Source organism: Anolis sagrei, chromosome 1, assembly GCF_037176765.1.
Source record: "Anolis sagrei isolate rAnoSag1 chromosome 1, rAnoSag1.mat, whole genome shotgun sequence".
Taxonomy (NCBI): Eukaryota; Metazoa; Chordata; class Lepidosauria; order Squamata; family Dactyloidae; genus Anolis; species Anolis sagrei.
The window spans coordinates 108,464,892-108,484,094 of NC_090021.1; positions in this window are offsets into that span (position 1 = coordinate 108,464,892).

A 19,203-nucleotide genomic window follows, 5' to 3' on the forward strand; every position below is an offset into this window, starting at 1 on the left:
TAGGGCTGAGAGCGGCGGTTAATAAGTGCAAGTAATAAATAAATAAATAAATAATAAATAAATCTATTTTTTCCCTAGTCACCCCAGGCAGGGGCGGCTCGTCCATTACGCGAAGTAAGCAGTCGCAGAACACTTTTTTTGCCAGGGGTGCAGAGGCGCCTCTGTAAATGCCCCTCGACCGCCGCTTGAGGAGTGTCCCCTTAGCTCACAACAGCCCTAGCAGTCCGGGGGGAACCTCGGCTTTCTTGCCTCGCTGCCGGGCGATCCTCTTCCCAAAGGGGCCAGGCCCTTGAGCCTCGCCTCGCCCTTCTCATTCCTGCTCCACCTGGCCACCGGGTGCGCGAGCAGAGCCGGTGCTCAATCATTCTCCACATTTGATCCCTTCCCCATGACCGGCTCCCTTTCCCGACCCCCTGGCACTCCACCCGCCAACCCTCCTCTCCCCAATCCGCGGGTGGGCCAAGAGGCGGAGCCACCGCACCTGGCCCGCTTCGGGTCCAGAAGTGTGTGAAGACCCCAGCGTGTGCACCAAAAGTCGCCTCTTCTCCTGACTTTCTCTTCAGCCATTGGGACCAAGAGAGAGAGAGAGAGAGAGAGAGCCCCTCTGGCTGGAGGTATCTCCCACCTCCACTCCCTCCTTTATTTTTGCACTTACCTTCAGGAAAGGTGGGCATCTCCACCTCAGTCTCTCTCTCTCTCTCTTGGTCCCAATGGCTGAGGAGAAAGTCAGGAGAAGAGGTGACTTTTGGTGCACACGCCGGTGTCTTCAGGCATGCCTCCGGACCCAAAGCGTGCCAGGCAAGGGAGCAAGTGCGGTAAGTGAAGTTACAGAGATGTATAGTTCACCTACAAGAGCATTTTGAACTCCACCAATAATGGAATTGAACCAAATATGGCACACAGAACTCCCACGACAAACAGAAAATATATATCAATGATTGGTTGGGGGGGGGGTGCCAAAATACTGTTTGCTTACCATTGAAAATTACCTAGGGACGCCTCTGACCCCAGGTTTAAGTCAAGAACACTATAGGCTTTGGGGCTAGACACCCATAGCACCACATTTCCCTTCCAAACATTTCTGCATAAACGCACTCATTTAAAGAAACTATTTTTGTAGAATAACAGATATGCCTCCTCGGAACTTCATTATTATTCTCCTGCAGGTAACAGACTAGTGCCTTTTCCTATTGTAGAAAATAAATCAGTTCAAACCCATTTTCTTATGTGCCGCTTTCAACATACAGTACATTGACACAGGAACTATAAACTCCTAAGGCAATTCTTTCACAAACACAATCTCGTTTCAGAAAGAGATCTTGGCTGACTCACTGATGCATCTGTTTTTTCCCCCAGTTGGTGACTTCATGCATTGACATCACATGATGGCCAATATAGAAATCAAATAGACAATGTCAGCGGAATCGGAAGATAGAGAATTCTCTCTGCAAAAGCAAGGGCAAGAGCTGAATTGCTTATATCAAACTAACAATTCCCTGCCACACGCTGCTGTGGCCCAGTCTGGTGATCTGGAAAATAAAGTAATGAGAAAGTGTTGGGTTCTAATATCTGTAATTTCTTTATGCTTGTGGGTAAACAGTGTTTCTTGTTTTTTTGTCAGTGTTGCTGTAGAGATTGTCTAGTTGGCCTACTCTGAAACATGCAACATATAATTGTCCTTCTTTAGGGGTCCCTTTCAAATCTATGATACTATACCTGTCATGTGTGTGAGAATCATATCTAGTATCTATCTATATCTATGGTTGGATGGCTCTTTGTCAGGAGGGCTTTGATTATGTTTTCTTGCCCTGGTGAAGGGAGTTAGACTGGATGGTCTTAAAGCAGCATTTCTCAACCTCTGGGCTGGGACCCATGGGTGGGTCATGAGGGGGTGTCAGAAGGGTTGCCAAAGACCAACAGAATACATGGTGTTTTCTGTTGGTCATGGGGATTCTGTGTGGGAAGTTTGGGCCTATTCTGTCATTGGTGGGATTCAGATTGCTCTTTGATTGTAGATGAACTATAAGTCTCAGTAACTACAACCCCCAAATGTCAAGGTCTATTTTCCCCAAACCACATCTGTGTTCATATTTGGGTATATAGAGTATTTGTACCAAGTCTGGTTAAGATCCTTCCTTGTGTGAATCCACAGTGGTCTCTGGATGTAGGTGAACTACAACTCCAAAACTCAAGGTCAATGCCCACCAAACCCTTCTAGTGTTTTCTGTTGGTCATGGGAGTCCTGTGTGCCAAGTTTGGTTCAATTCCGTTATTGGTGGAGTTCAGAATGCTCTTTGATTGTAAGTTAACTATAAATCCCAGCAACTACAACTCCAAAATGACAAAATCATTTCTTTTAGTGATGGTTACTCCTTGGGTTAGTAGGTGTCTTGTGGCCAAATTTGGTGGCAATTCGTCCAGCGGATGTTAAGTTATGATGTCACTCTAAACTAACAGAGCATTTTTAATATAGAGATATTAGAATAAAGCTAAAGAATACTGAACTAATCATTGTGCCAAAATACAATCTGAAGAAACATCCTTGTAGAATTTAAAGGTAATGTAAAAATACAGATTTGAACTATTAAACCTTATTGAGTGGGAGCCAGAAGACCTCTGGGATGAAGCCAGAGATACTGTCAGAGATGAATGCAAAAAGACACCATCTACAGCCAACAAGAAAGAGAAGACTAAAACTCAAGCAGTGAAGGCAGTAGGAAAAGAGGAGGATCACATTACAGCTTGACAGACAGACGCATTCAATGAGTCTTGAATCTGCAAGACCTGAGCAGGGCTGTTGATGATAAGGCGACCTGTATTTTTTTCATGCATCATAAATTGAAGTCAGCATGTTGACAGTTAACTAGGGAGTGTAGTTAGTGGGAAGACTAGGTAGTGGAAAACCATTGCTGCCATATCACATTCTCCTTCGAGTCCACAAACCTTTCTGGAAAGTGATGGCAAAGATGAATTGTTAAATGAGCAAATCAGGGAGGAAGCAAAGGGTGCTTTCAAAGTCATATTGTTCAAGAGGAGCAGGGAAAGAGGAGGAAAACGGGCAATTAAAGAGCCTGCATCTATTTACAGAAGTGAGTCCTTGAACTAAATGGGGTTTATTTCCAGTTAAAAGAAGTACTCACACACTCTCACCAGAGTAGAGGACCCACTTAACACAACAGAAATTATTTCCCGGACTAGATAAATAAAGGCTTGCATTGTTATTGCTCAACTTTATGGAAACATTATTCTGGCCCTTAACTTCACAGTCATTTATAAAATAAAACTCATTTATTTTGGCCAGCTGGAGAAGGCAGGAACTGATTTTTTTTCTTGAATTCCTCTATTAAATCTCATTTGTTAATCCCAATTATATAGAAATGCACATGATACAAATGCTTTGTAGTAAAATCTGTTTGGGCATTTTCCAGGATATAAATAACTAAGTAGATCCCAGACCTTATTTCACCTGGTTTAAATTCTCCTTTGCTTGGTTACTATTTATGTTCAGTTTACAAACCACAAATAATCTCATGGCGGATGAAATGGGATCATTAGGATTACAGATTCTAGGAAAGCAGAATGACACAAAGCCAGGAGGCAATGGATAGCCACTGTCTGGCATGTGTTCACTTTTGGACCAAGGGGCACGACCTTTTAAAGCCAATCACTCTAAGCTTAAAGTGTATTAGACTTGAAACAACTAAATCATTCCCAGCCTATTTGACCTATTGCTTTAATTTTGTCTTCACTTGTTATTAATGACTGAAATCTATTGCACTGGGAAAAAGTAGTATTTGTAGGGGAGGTTAAGATAATCCGGAGAGGCCCTGATCTTGGTCCCACCTCCCTTGCAGGAGCAACTAGCAGGGACGAGAGATAGGGCCTTCTAAGTGGTGGCTCCTTGACTATGGAACTCCCTTCCCAACAAAATTCGATCAGTGCCCTTCCTCCTGGTCTTCAGAAAAAAAGTAAAAACTTGGCTATGGGACCAAGCCTTTGGGCAGTAAGCAATACAAGGAATGATCAGGGATTATGTGCAATTGATATTTGAAATAGCCTTGGATCATGATTTCTGGATTATGTGATTTTAATGTTTATATTAATATGTTTTAATTGTTTAAATGTTGTTACGTTTTAGGATCGAATTCATTGTTTCTCAACCTGGGGGTTGGGACCCTTGGGAGGGTCGTGAGAGGGTGTCAGAGAGGTCGCCAAAGACCATTAAAAAACCACAGTATTTTTTGTTTGTCATGGGGGATCTGTGTAGGAAATTTGGCCCAATTCTATCATTGGTGGGGTGCAGAATGCTCTTTGATTGTAGGTAAACTATAAATCCCAGCAACTACATCTCCCAACTGTTAAGGTCTATTTTCCCCAAACTCCACATTTGGGCATATTGAGTATTTGTACCAAGTTTGGCCTAGATCCATCATGGTTTGAGACCACAGGGTTCTCTGGATGAAGGTGAATTACAACTCCAAAACTCAAGGTCAGTCTCCACCAAACCCTTCCAGTATTTTCTGTCGGTCACGGGAGTTCTGTGTGCCAGGTTTGGTTCAATTCCGTTGTTCAATGTATCCCTTCCCCCGTTCAGGTCAAATCCATTGGAATTAATAATGGAGTTCAGAATGCTCTTTGATTGTAGGTTAACTATAATCCCAGCAACGACAACTCCCAAATGACAAAATAAATCTATCCCGAACCCCACCAGTATTCAAATTTGGGTGCATCAGGTATTTGTGCCTAGTTTGGTCCAGTGAATGAAAATACATCCTGCATATTAGATATATGCATTACAATTTAGAACAGTAACAAAATTAAAGTTATGAAGTAGCTCAAATCTTAGTTATGGGATCAAGCATTTGCAGAACAGACTGTTTTAATGGTAAGATTGCTTTTTGCGCATGGCAATGGATTGATTTGGAAGACAACTCGAAATTGTAAACTGTTTTAATGTATATTTACAATTGTTTTAATGTATGCTAAGTGTATTTTATGCTTTGTTATTTATTGTTCAGCACTGAATAGTGCCTGTTGGTAGCCGCCCCGAGTCCCCCTTGGAGGTAAAAAGGACAGGATAGAAATGCTCCTAATAAAGAATAGCAATGAAAACAGTTTTATGGTTGGGGATCACCACAACTTGAGGAACTGTATTAAGGGGTCGCAGCATTAGGAAAGTTAAGAGCCACTGATCTAATTGATAGTTATATGTTATGGTTGCTCTCTGTTGGGTTTTATATGTATGTGAGGCATTAAATTTTGCCATAAATATCTTGGAAACTGCTTTGAGCCCTTCCTCTCCATATACAAGCTAAGTAAATAAATAAATAAATTTGTTACACTAACATTTTTAGCATGTGACCATCTTGCCAAAAGATGGACACATTCTGGATCCTGTGAGACCACATTGCACCACATGTGGATCTTCCAGAGCTCTTGGGAGGCACAGCACACCATTACAACTGCTATTTTGAATGCCTGGAAGTGATGTATCACTTCTGGTCATCTTTCATGCCTTTTGGTGGGAAGATGTGTGGCTGTTAAAGGATGCCTCCCCAACAACTGCATGTTTAAGTTCCACAACAGCTTTTTGAGACCACGAAAGCCTATTTTTAGCTGAAGGTTGTGTATGTGTGTCTATGTTGTTTGAAATGAGCCTTGGGAAATCAGTGAAGGTCTACTGGGGCACAATGGACAACCTCCTCAAGGCCTACGTGATCTCAGCAATGTGGGTCCCAAACTGGAAGAAAGGCAGGATATACACAAAATAAATAATAAAATAATGGGTGCTGTGTGTTGTGGTTTTTCAACTGCAAACAAAAGCTGTTGAAGAATGTAAATGGTTAACATTCATATGCTACAATTAAGTGAAATAACATGTCCCATATGCCTGGAGGGGGTTGACTGCTTTTAAACTTATTTCATTTTTTACTGCTTTACTTAACAGGAATAATATAATTCATCACAGATGCTAGAACAATATACAACCTAACAACATTTTCTGGGCATGTGTGTCTTCGAAGCAATCCACATTCAATTTCTTATAGCAGTTGTGTGATAAAATATTATGTGGATGTTTATCAGCTGCGATTTATTGAAAAACATGGGCTGTGTCTGAGAAGGAAGCAAAAGCTGCTTAAGATTCAAGAAAAGAAGAGAAAACTCTAGAGCTCCCTTGGTTTAAAATGCAGCCATTCTGGAACTGTTTCAGAGTAGCAGTTTAGTCTTATGGTGATGGTTTAGGGAATGTTGGCAGTACATTTGGCAGTTTATCATCTTTTAATGTTGTCCTAAAATTGCCAGGCTTTAGAGTTTAGTTACTCCCAAGGGCTCAGAGGCTTGTCATCCAAGTAGTAACTTTTTTCAAATTGCGATCAGCGTTGTCTTAACATATCGGCATGTTGGTCAGTTGCCTGGCACTACTTGAGTGTAGACCAGAAGTTAACACTAATTTTCTGATCACCCACATCTACATTCAAATCTCCCACTATCTTAATAGGAGAACAATTACAACTTGTAGCAGAGAGTTAGCATTTCTACATTCATGAGAGAAATGTTTCTGTTTTTATTGCTTGCAATGTTATAAAATTAGAATATTCTAATGGATTTGCGGGAGGCAATTAATGGCTAGGAACAACAATTGCAGACAGTTTGCATTTCCATTATCAGAAGTGGAGCCTCTGCTGTCTATTCCAGTTGTGTGGTGAAAAGTTAGATGAAGTAAGAAAAAATGTAGACTCATTACATGGTACCAATAAATGTAAGTTTATTTTATTAATAATTTACATTTTTATTCCTGTGAGTTGTTGTGTAGGCAAGGCACATTGCTCTGCTTTGCCCAGGGAGTTATAGTACTGTTAGACTTTGTCTAACCACTTCATCATGTTGAAGCAGGGAAGTGTTTGCTATAGTAGTTCTCAGTCATACTCCATTTAGAAATGAAATGGATGATTTTCCTACCTTCATCACACTGTTAAATCTATCTGTGTGACTCAGTTGTACTCAGGATTCTTTAGTTGATTTGCCATCACACTGTAATCTTGAGGCACCATCGACCATCCCTTCCCCCATATTCTTTACTGGAAAAAAACCTACTCTCTTTGAAATGTCAGCTGTTGCATGTCTTCAATTGCCTGAGCTTTCAGTCTAGCCTCTCTTTCTTGGCTGTCCCACAGGGGAAGGAAGGAAGGAAGGAAGGAAGGAAGGAAGGAAGGAAGGAAGGAAGGAAGGAAGGTGGGAGCGAAAGCAGTGATGCACCCATCCTTCTCTCCTTCTCTCTCTCAGCTTTCCCATGCAACACAAGGGACAGACATATATGGGAGGGGAGGGGAGGGGAGGGAAAAGGGATCTGGAAAAGCTATTTTTTAAAGAAATTGTTTTGGCAAAGTAAAAGCTCCATGAACAAAAGGTAATGGTGGAACATTCCCTAACAAGGGTATGTTGGTCCACAATTTCTCCTCCCACAAATTGGGGAAACGTTTCATTCTAAACCCAAGAGGAACAAATGCCATCACATTACAGAATTGGCCATTTTGCCTAGGTGTATCCTGATCATGATCAAAAGTCCACTTCCCAGGCATCTCCTGAAATGTATTGAAAGAAACCTGTTCTCAATGCTTTCGACATGTAAAGAATGCTCTACCCTACACTTGAACCCAACCTAATGTGATGAACACTTCTAAAGTGTTTGACTCAGTGATTTTTAATGTGATGAAGTCCTAGATCTATTCCAGCTCTGTGGGTGAAGAAATAAACTGAGAAGTTTCTCTATCCATGTACCTTTTCTTTCCATATAGAAATATTTGATGTTATAAGGAAAAACCATTTCCTAATCATCAGCTGATATGGCAGAGAGAGAAATTGAAGTCTGGAGATAAATATGGGAATGTGTTTTGCTTCTCATGAAAATATTTTGGACTGACTATTTGCACACGACACTCTACTATTGCTTAGCTTTATGAAGATAAGCGTGCAAAAGCTTCAGACTCATGGGATACTCATGTGGATGTAAAAAGATTGGAAGGTCCCATTTTGATTAAGTGGAGTTTAGTGTTGTTCCAAAGTGTAGCAATCATTCGGATTATTAAAAGAAGCCAATTTTAAAGTTGAATTGCTTTAGTAAGTCATAACTAAGAGTAATTGCCTTTTCTCTGACTCTGGACATTATGACTATTTTAGTAAGAGGAAGCAAAATATCTCTCCCTAAAATGCAGATTACCCACTCTCCCCCCTCCCAAATAAGGGGGAAGTAAGTGCTAAACCAAAGTACATTCCACATATCAACTACAAGATTTTCTCTATTCTACCCAGTGTGCAGTTTTTGAATATTTCCTTTCTACTCCTTTCCCTTGTGACTATTGGCGCTTTTTTTTTTTTTGCATTATATCATGGAAAAAATATTTCTGGAAGCAATTATATGTTAATTTGTTGTCTTTCTTGATGACAAACATAAGAGGGTTTTTAAAAGTAAGTATTCTCTGTGCAGGTCAGCTTTTAAAAACTGGGTTTTTAAAACATTTTGAATGTTATAATACTTATAATCACTGAGACATAGCTTTTGTTCCTTGTTCACAGAAGTATGAAAGAAGGCAAAGAGGCAAAAAAAGTTATCCTGTTTCAAATCAACACAACCTTGTGATGTGGAGGAGGCATAGATTAAATGATTTGTTTAATGAATGCTATAATTTATGAGTTTGTCTAGGATCTTTTCAAAACAATGTATGTCCCTGAGAAATAATAATATTATTAATATTATATAGAAAAAATATTCTGATAAAAAATATCAGAAGAAATGTTAAATATTAAACTGTATGATACTAAGTTCTTTAAAATAAATTTCCATTTTCAGATCTGACAGTTTTCACTGGTGGTGATGAATATTCATTTGGTACAATTATTCTGCTTAACTCTGTGACACTGTTTCTTTCCAAAGAAAATGTTACCATTTTAAATTACACCAAAGAAGAACGGTTTTGACAAATGTCAACATAGGAATTATTCAAAGAAACCGCCATGCAAGAGTTATTTGAACTGAAACTGGTTGTAAAACTAGTTTTGAGCTCAGCATGCAAAAAGCAAATTTACCATTCTTAATCCATGAGCACACATTGCTTTACACACTGATAATCATATCTGTTGGGTAGAAAGTAAAGCTAGATGCATATTCTACTTGCACATGACTTCTGTTGTAGATAATTGTTTCTGAGCACAATTCAAAGTGCTGGTTTTGACTCATATGACTTTGATCCGGACTATTTGAAAGCCTTTCTCTCCAGATATGAGCTTCCTCCATCTTACAACCTTTAGGAAGGGTTTTTTCTCCATCCCACCATTGGTTGGTAGGAATATGGGCGAGAACCTTCTCTGTAGCTGCTCCTAGGCTTTGCAGTTCCTTTCCAAGGGAGTTTTGATTTGACCCCACTCTGCTGTGTTTTCATTGACAGGCAAATATCTTATTAGTTAAGCCAGTGGTTCCCAACCTTTTTTGACCAAGGACTACTTTGACCAGGGACCACTCTCCAACATTAGTACCAAAAGGATTACAAATCATTTTTTGGTCAACTTTAAATTAGGTTTGGTTATTTGGAGTGCTGATTTAGAAAATTGCATTGGATAGACCACATCAGCTCTAGTTTCTGATACAGAACATATGCCATCCAGTAGTTGCGATCTGCTCACCCACAGAAAACCATATTTAATAATCAAGAGCTGATGTGGTCTATCCAATGCAATTTTCTGAATCAGCACCCCAAATAACCCCAGGAACAGGCCCCCGCTTCCAGGTGCCACAAGGAATGGCTCCACTCAGGAGGAGGGAGGAGGAGGAGAAGAAGAAGCAGTCAGGAGGCTTGTTGTCACACTTTTTGTGGGTAGTCAGCCTCTTACCTCTCGACATCCCCATTGCCTTGGCACTATAAGACGGTTTCATGAGATCAATCGCTCTCATTGCAACGGTGTAGTAATGGTGAGGCTGCGGACCATATTTTAGTTCTTGTGGACCCCCAGAAGAAATCTTCTCTGGAAGGTTCAGGGAAAACAGTGGTGCTAGGTACTGCAGTGGGAAACTGGGGAAATGGTCGCCTTTATCAGGCAAGAGACTTCTTGGCACAATTCTGCTATGGGGTTGTTGCCACTTGTAGAAGAACAGTATGGATACAAATCATTATTCACCTTCTACATCAGAGGCCCTTTCATACAACACAATTATAGAGCATTATGGGTGTGTGAACAATGCTGGGGAGAGGAGATTGTGACAAAAATTCAAATCATAATTTCTTATTCCTGTGTAAGCCTGTACATGCAATCCATACTCTTTTAAATAATATTTATCTAAGCATGTACTAAGACAGGACATGCAATCCACAGCCTTTTATAATAATATTATCACAATGCTCATAATGCTAGCTCATCATATTTAAGTCAGAATATGTCCACTTATATTACTGCCTTTTGTTGCTGCAAAATTAGTCTTTTTGTCCTTTGCACCCAAAGTTATCATAAATGTCAGATTATGTAGGGAATTAGGAGTCTTTCTAACAAATTTATTTTGTACATTAGATTTGCAATAATGTGTCTCCTCAATCCATATATTACCAATAAACATTCAACCCTGATATCTTAATAACATCCAGATAAACACCAGTCTTTTAATGGAATCAAATAGAAGTTATTTGCCCCCAAATTCTCATAAATATTCATCAGTGAAGTGTAGTGAAAATTTGGTTGTTGTTAACAGCCACCAAGCTCAGTTTGGAATACAGTGACCCTATGAATAAGAGACCTCCAAGTCACCTTAACATCAAGGCTCAGGGCTTGCAAACTGAGGTCCACCTGACAAAGACCCCTTCCACACTGCCCCAATATCCCAGGATCTGTTCCCAGATTATCTGACAGTGAGACATTATCTGGGATGAGATCCTGGGATATAAAGTCATGCGGAATGGGGCTTTACTTGCCATGGGCCAGGATTTTGTATCAATCAGGCATCTTCATGCTCTATCAATGCAAATCCATGTCCTCTTCCCTCTTAATCATCTTCCAAGCCATGGTAGGAATTGTCACTGCCACTGCTTACTGAAGAGAAGGGAAAGGAGAGAGGAAGCAATTCTCATTATGAAGATGAGACTAGTCTGGCATTTGTGGTGAAAGATAAGGTGTGCTTATTATGAACAGAGTAACTGCCTGAATTGTCTCCTTGGGCTTCAATGCTGCCAGATAGTGCGGTTTTGAATGCTTCAAAAAAGGCTACAGAATGTCGCCCTGCACTCCCATTTCAAACCACATGTGCCCATTTGCTTGCATGCATGTTACTAAATGGATTATAGGCATCATTTCTACATGAAAACGCTTAATGGCCTATCTAGGGCTCTTCTACACTGCCATATAAAATCGAGATTGTCTGCTCTGAACTGGATCATATGGCAGTGTAGACTCATATAATCCGGTTCAAAGAGAATAATGTGGATTATCTGCTTTGATAATCTGAATTATATGGCAGTGTATAAAGGGTCTGAGATACATTTTGAAAACTAACAAAACATCACACCCAGGGCCAAATTGGTTTGAGTAACCAAACTGAGCAATCTTTTCACACAAAAAATTATAGCTGGTTTCCTTAAGCCTTCATCATTTCAGTAATATAATTTGAAAAAGAGAATGAAGGAAAAGTCCCTTCAATTCATTGCCGCTATTTTTCAATAATTAGAATAAGAAATTATTGGCAATCTACTGCCAATATTCCAGAGATCAATAAGATACTGAATTACAGGTAAACCTTTTGGTGATCTGAAGATGGGCAAGGACTGATATTCTTCCAAACCCTGTTCTAGGATATGGATGAAAAGCCTTCCAATCCAGCATTATAATAATATTAATATGTAATATGTTCATGAACTCCACTTAATATAATGACGCCAGCAACAGTGTATAAATATAACCAAGATGGCCTGTTTAACTTATGTAAATGTTTCTACCATGTTAGCACTATAATTATCTCATTTTAAATTACTGATTATTATGCTACAAGATTTCAGCTTGTCAAGGGCATTGAATAACATGAATGATTGAAATTAAAATGAACTTCCTGATAGAAAGAACTTTTTGAAAATGAAATCCACTACCTTGAAAAACTGAGGGTTTTGACCTTTGGAGACCAAATGTCAGGGATGTATTTTGAGATCCTGTGCTGGAAAGAGATTGGACTAGATGAGTTTTTGTGTTTCTTGCAAGTTTGCAGTTGTATGGTTTTGTATCTGGACAGCTGCTGGCTTCTGAACTTCAAGGAATTCTCCAAGGTGCTGAATACAATCCCCCAAAATAGATTTGGCACAATGGATAGCACTTTAAAGTCTGCACTAACACCTATAAAAGATCTATGTTCTGCTGTCAACAAAGCCACCAATATCTTTGCAGTTCTTCTAATTTTATACTTTACACTTTACACTAACTTTACACTGAAAAATTTACAAAGCAATTATTTTTGTTGCATAAGAAGAACCATGTTAGATCAGACCAAAACTTAGCTATTATGACAGTCTTTTCCACACATTATTTTCTTCCTTTAGGAAATTTTCCTTTTTAATACAAATTTGGATTGCAGGTGTTTGCCTGATGCATGTTTTGTGACTTGGGAAGTAAATCAAATAAATTAGGTAAATGTATGGTCCACAATCAGTTGTCCATGCAAGCTCACTATCAGTTCAGTTTTACTCTCTTCAACTAATCCTCCCCAGCAGCATGAATGTTGTGTCTGATGTTGGAGATGATATATAGTCATCCTCACAAACATATATGCCCACTCCTCCATGAATGACTCTAAACCACGTTAGTACATATATAAAAACAGGAAATACTGTGGTATGAATGATTCTCACTTTGATGTGAACAGTTCAGAAATCACTTGTCCCGATATAGATTCCTTGGGGATACAAGGAACAAATACCTGTAAAATCACAAAAATGTATCAACTTACTTTTTGATAGTTATGAAATTCATGACAACAAAAACCAGATTTTTGTTCCCTCCCTCCCTCCTTTCCTCCCTCCCTCCCTTATGGTTCTAAAAAGTTCAGGGTAAAGGTTTTGCAATTTAGAAGATTGTGGGGTTTTTTTAAAAAATGCACAATACTATATATTAATTTTTTTCCAGGATGGAATTATAGAATTCTCCAATTACTTTTCATAAAATGCAATTTAACATCCTGTCATGACGGAAATGCAATATAACATCCTGTCATGACACAAATGAAGGAGCTGAATTATGATTAAGGATTGGTAAAATGTGCTGTTTGTGTATTGGATTTATCATGTTTAATATGTTTAATGGTTTTAAATTGTATTTTATGTCTACTGGTTTAATGATTTTATGTTATGTTTTAATTGTTTGTAGAATTAAGGCATTGAATGTTTGCCTAGATGTATGATGCACGTCGCTCTGAGTCCCCTGCAGGGTGAGAAGAGTGAGATATAAATGAAGTAATAAATAAATAAATAAATAAATAAATAAATTCTATTTATTTTTAAGTCTGGAAATTATGCTTATTAATTATTTATTTATTTCAAAGTTTTCTATACCGAACTTCTCAACCTCATTGAGGGACTCAGCCTGGTTTCCAACCATAATTGTGCTTGGGATTTTCCTCAGTTCAAAGAAGGTTCAGACTCTTTCTACAGAAGTTTTGATTGTTATTTGCATTGCCATTACTTTGATATGCATAGATATGATTACAAGTACTTCCTAGAAAGCATCCAGTTCTTCTCTAGACATCTGTGGTATCATTTTAATATGGTATCTTTTTGTTGATGTGCTACTTTACATGCTTTCTGTTGTGAGAGGTGATTCTTGGAAGTAGCTTTACTTCAAAGGTTTAGAAATACAAACAGAATATATTGAGAGACCTCTTTACTATATTTCCTTAGAGCACACGTGTCAAACATAATGCCCATGGGTTGAATCTAGACCCCCATATTATTTGATGTGGATTCGTGAAGCTGTCAATGCCAAAGCAATATAGTTTATATTTATATTAGTGGTTACCAACCTGTGGTCTGTGGATCACCAATGGTCCCTAAGAACTAAAATATGGTCCGCGGCCCTTGGTGTCTTTATTTTTAGGCCTGTTCCTGTTGGTATTAGAGGTGCTGATTCAGAAAATTGCATTGGATAGACCACATCAGCTCTAGATTATTAAATATTGTTTTCTGTGGGTGAGCAGATGGTGACTACTGCATGGCATATGTTCTGTATCAGAAACTAGAGCTGATGTGGTATACCCTATGCAATTTTTTGAATCAGCACCTCAAATAACCAAACTGAACCTAAAGTTGACTGATTTGTAACCCTTTTGGTACTAATGTTGGAGGGTGGTCCCTGGTCAAAGTGGTCTCTAGTCAAAGGGGTCCCTGGTCAAAAAAAAAAGGTTGGGGACCACTGATTTATAGTTATACAGTTACAAACAGGCAACCATAAGGCTGATGTGGCCCTTGGTGAAAGCATAGGATGATGAATATCCTATAAGCCTATTAAGAACTAACCCCAGGGCATTTGGGAAGAGGAAGGTTGGGGAATCCACAAATACTTTGGGTATTCTAAACAACAGTTTTGCAAAAAGTAGGTAGATTTGCCCAAGTATATATACACAGATGTGAGTGGCAATTGCTGTATGTCGCATCTTTAGTCTATTTTGTGCTTGAAAAGATGGATCTGGGCAGGATTATACGTGCTTCTTTACCACAAACCTAAAAATCTGGTACTCCCATGAGAATTGTGGTTGGCAACTTAAGACAGTTTGAAATAGTTTGATTTTTCACTAAACTGTCATGCACACGTTGCAGCTAGAATCGTAAAGGAGCAAGCAGTGCATACAAGAATGATAGATCTCTTTTGAGATATTAAATGTTTAAAAAATGAAGTATGTTGACATTTAAGATTTGACTAATCTTATTATTAAACCTTTTTATACCAAGTTCTAAAATGACAAGAGTATGAAATTTCAATAGTTTAATACCACAAAGAAAAAAAATCACTACACTCACAGGTAACCTGATCAAATGACTCTTATGTCATGGCTGGTGCCATTGTAACATGGCCATAATCCTATGGCTCCATAATTAGCAAAGGACAGTACAATATCAGCTGTTGAAACAAATGCCAGTATACCAATAGTAAGCAGCAAATCCACACTATAGGCTTCCACCACCTTTCAATGCTTTGCTTTCTGGGGCCTTTCCCATTCTATGCTGGGAAAGTACAGACAAGTTCCATTAAACTGATAAGAAACTACTCTTTCATGCGTTTTTCTCATCTCATTCAGAATGGATTCAATATTTTCATAGTGGCTGCCTTAGCAGACTTTCTGGGCATACAGGAAGCTCATACTTATCTGAAAGGTTAGTGACAGCAGCACTATCAGAAAGTAATATTAGTTGAAAAACATAACTTATGTAGGAAACATGGGGGAATTAGAAAGGCTCATTTGGAACCAATAACGCACATACACAATACTGCTTGCAGTGTCTCTCAGTTGGCTTGGCACCTTTCCTCCCCTCTCAACTGGCTTTGCAAATAGTCCACATTTGTGTATGGTTGGTAGATCCCAAGCAATTCTACATAATTTCCTCATGTTTCCTACATAACTTATGTTTTTCAAACAATTTCACTTTCTGACTCTACTGTGGTCCCTAAGCTATTGGATAAATATGGGCTTCCTGTAAGCCTAGAAACTATTGAGAAAAGGCTATTAAAGTGTTGCCAAACTGCATTAATTCTACAGTGTTGCTCAGTGGTTCTCAACCTGTGGATCCCCAGGTGTTGAGAAGCACTGGTTGAGAAGCACTGGTGTAGATGCATCCTACTAAGAACAAGCAATTGGATTTAGGCAGGTAACAACAATGGTGCAAAGTACCAAATCGTCTGGTTATTATGATGCATGCGGTAGACACTGAAGTTGGATGTGATGTGCTGTACAGATGCCAGGGTTTGGAAGAGACTCACCTTAAAATGTTGTATGAATTGTTCCCTCAAATTTAGAATGAAATACAAGTGATGTGAAATGGATGAAGGAGCCTATACTAAAAACTACAAGAATCCACAAATCTTTGTGTCTAGTTTTAACTAGCTGTTAAAATACATAACAATAAATGTTTATTTATATCCCACTTTTTCTCCCCAAAAAGGGACCCAAAGTGGCTTCCAACATATCAAAATCAGTATAAAATCAACAGCAATTAACACACTGTTGGGATCCAGTGGTGCCAAAGCATGAGGAGTTTTAGGCTAAAAGCCACGGAGATGGATGATATATCCAATCTAATGGTTTAGTTCTGTTAGGCCAGGGAACAGTGTATAAAAAGTATTTTGATCTATGCTTTGGATGCATGTTGTTTTGTAAATGGAGAACTTTGTATGGACTTTATACAGTACAGTTTGTGGGAGACCTGGATATGAATAGTGACATGATGGTATCTTAGCACAACAGAAATTCCACTTCCAAAACCAATTAATGTAGATTCACTTTCCCCCTTCAACTTGTCTGCAAGTTGGACTTGCCTCTTGGATGTAGACATGAATCCTTAAACCACCAGTTAATCCATCTTGGATACTTGAAAAGTCTTTATCAACATCTGGTTAGAGTGTGGGACTAAGACACCGAGCAAGTCATACTCTCTCAGCCTCAGAGGGAGGTAAAGCAAACAATTTCTGAAGAAATCTTGTCCAGAAACTTTTATAGGTTTATTGTTGAAGGCTTTTGTGGCCAGAATCACTGGGTTGCTGTGAGATTCCTGGGCTGTATGGTCATGTTCCAGAAACATTCTCGCCTGATGTTTCAACCCACATCTATGGCAGGCATCCTCAGAGGTTGTGAGGTCTGTTGGAAACTAGGCAAGTGGGGTTTTTATATATCTATCAAATGTCTCGGGTGAGAAAAAGGATTCCCCCAGGCAGGAAGCAGCCAGGCTTTGAAGCTGCAAGGCCATTCAATGCTAATCGAACTGGCCAATTGCAACATTCACACTTGCCTCAAAGAGACAAGAATTCTTTCTCCCACTCTGGACATTCCACAGATATATAAACCCCACTTGCCTAATTTCCAGCAGATCTCACAGCCTCAGAGGATGCCTGCCATAGATGTGGGCAAAATGTAAGGAGAGAGTGCTTCTGGAACGTGGCCAATACAGCCCGGAAAACTCACAGCAACCCAGTGATAGGTTTGCTTTGATAATGGCTTGAAAGCACACATTATTAATCCTGCTTTTTTATTCTGCTTCAATTAGTTCAGAAATGAACTACAGACATATATAATGATATGTTCTCGCTCTTAAACTTTTAAGCATTATTTCCCAAGTGAGGTGCTTGTCAGGGCGATAAAAATAAACCCCAAACTACCCCCCCCCCCAAAAAAAAACCCCGGGATAATCTTCGCTCAGCTGCACCTTCCTTCCTGACCGGCAGGGGACGCAATTGACACGCAGCCCGCACCAGATTCCCAAATCCTGCTGGGAATGTTCTCCTCTTTTCCCAAGAGGTATTCTAAAAGATGGGGAAAACTGTATTATCTTGTCAATAGAAGATCTACACTACCATAAAACGCCTTGTGTTGGACTGTATGATATGTGTTTACATTGACCATGTAATGCAGTTGAAACCGCATAATTCTTTGGCAGTGTAGATCCAACCTGGGAGAGTGTGAATTGCCCAAGATCCTCCCCTCTCCTCCCCAATGGGCCCCATCATGGCCCCTATAGAAAGGAACTACTGTGGGGCCGCTGGGAGTTGCAGTACAAAAAGAAAACTTTCCCGAAGACTTTGGGTTGGGTCTTTGGGAGCTGAAGATGTGAAAGACAGCCCTCCATTTAAGAGCCAGCTTCTCTGTTCCTTCGAGGTAGGCAGAAAATCCCACAATATCAGTTTTGAACTGGATTATCTGAACCCACACTGTCATATAATCCAGTTCAATGTGAATTTTATACAGCTGTGTGGAAAGGGCCTGGGAACTGTGGATGTTGCTCCGGTAGTTATTATGTTCACAGTGTCCACAACTGAGTTGAAGTAGAAAAATTCAAACTAAAAGCCAAACTTATTATTGTCTCCCTCCTCCTGCTTCCTCTTCTCTTCTTCCTCCCCTTTTTCTTCTCCCCTTCTTCATCCTCTTCTTTTTTCCTCCCCCTCTCTTTCTCCCCCTTTCTCTCCTCCTCCTCCTCCTCCTCCTCTTTCTTTTCCTTCTCCTTTCCTCTTCTTCTCCCTTCTCCCCATCCCTTTTCCCTCTTCCTCCTCTTCTTCTACTTCTTCTCCTTTCTCCTCCTTCCTTCTTTTCCTTCGCCTTTTCTCCTCTTCTTCCTTTTCCTCCCCATCTTCTACTTTTCCCTGCCCTTCTTCCTTCTTTCTTTTCCTTCTCCCCTCCTCTTTTCCTTCTTCCTCTTCCTCCTCCTCTTCTCCCTTTTTCCTCCATTTCTACTTCTTTCGCTTCCTCCTCCTCCTCCTCCTCTCCATCCACCTTTTTCTTCAGTCCGCCACTCCATTGTATTATAGCATTGCAACCAAAACCGTTATTGTTGTTGTTGTTGATTATGATGATGATGTTGTTGTTGATTATAACAAAGGGTTGTTGTGAATTTTCCGGGCTTTCCGGCCATGTTCCAGGAGCATTCTCTCCTGACGTTCCGCCTGCATCTATGGCAAGCATCCTCAGAGGTTCTGAGGACCTCAAAACCCTTGAGCATGCTTGCCATAGATGCGGGCGAAATGTCAGGAGAGAATGCTTCTGGAACATGGCCAGACAGCCAGGAAAACTCATAACAACCCAGTGATTCCGGCCATGAAAGCCTTCGACAATACGATGATGCTAATGAGTATTATTTATGACAGGCATCCTCAAACTGCGGCCTTCCAGCTGTTTGTGTCTTCAACTCCCAGAGGACAGATCCATCTTGGCTCTTGCATATGTCATCAGTTGGGGACCCCTCCCCCCAGCACCAACTGCTGCTCTGGGCCAGAGAGAAGAGAGGGAGGGGGCCCAGAAGACAGTGCCACCTTGTCTCCTGTGCTATGCTAATAATATAATATAATATATTGTATATACATATATTTATATTATAAAGTAATACGATATAATACTACTACTACTAATATGATATTATAATTATATTATATTGCAATATAGTACAATATAGTAATATATAATACTGATATTGTACTATGCTAATAATA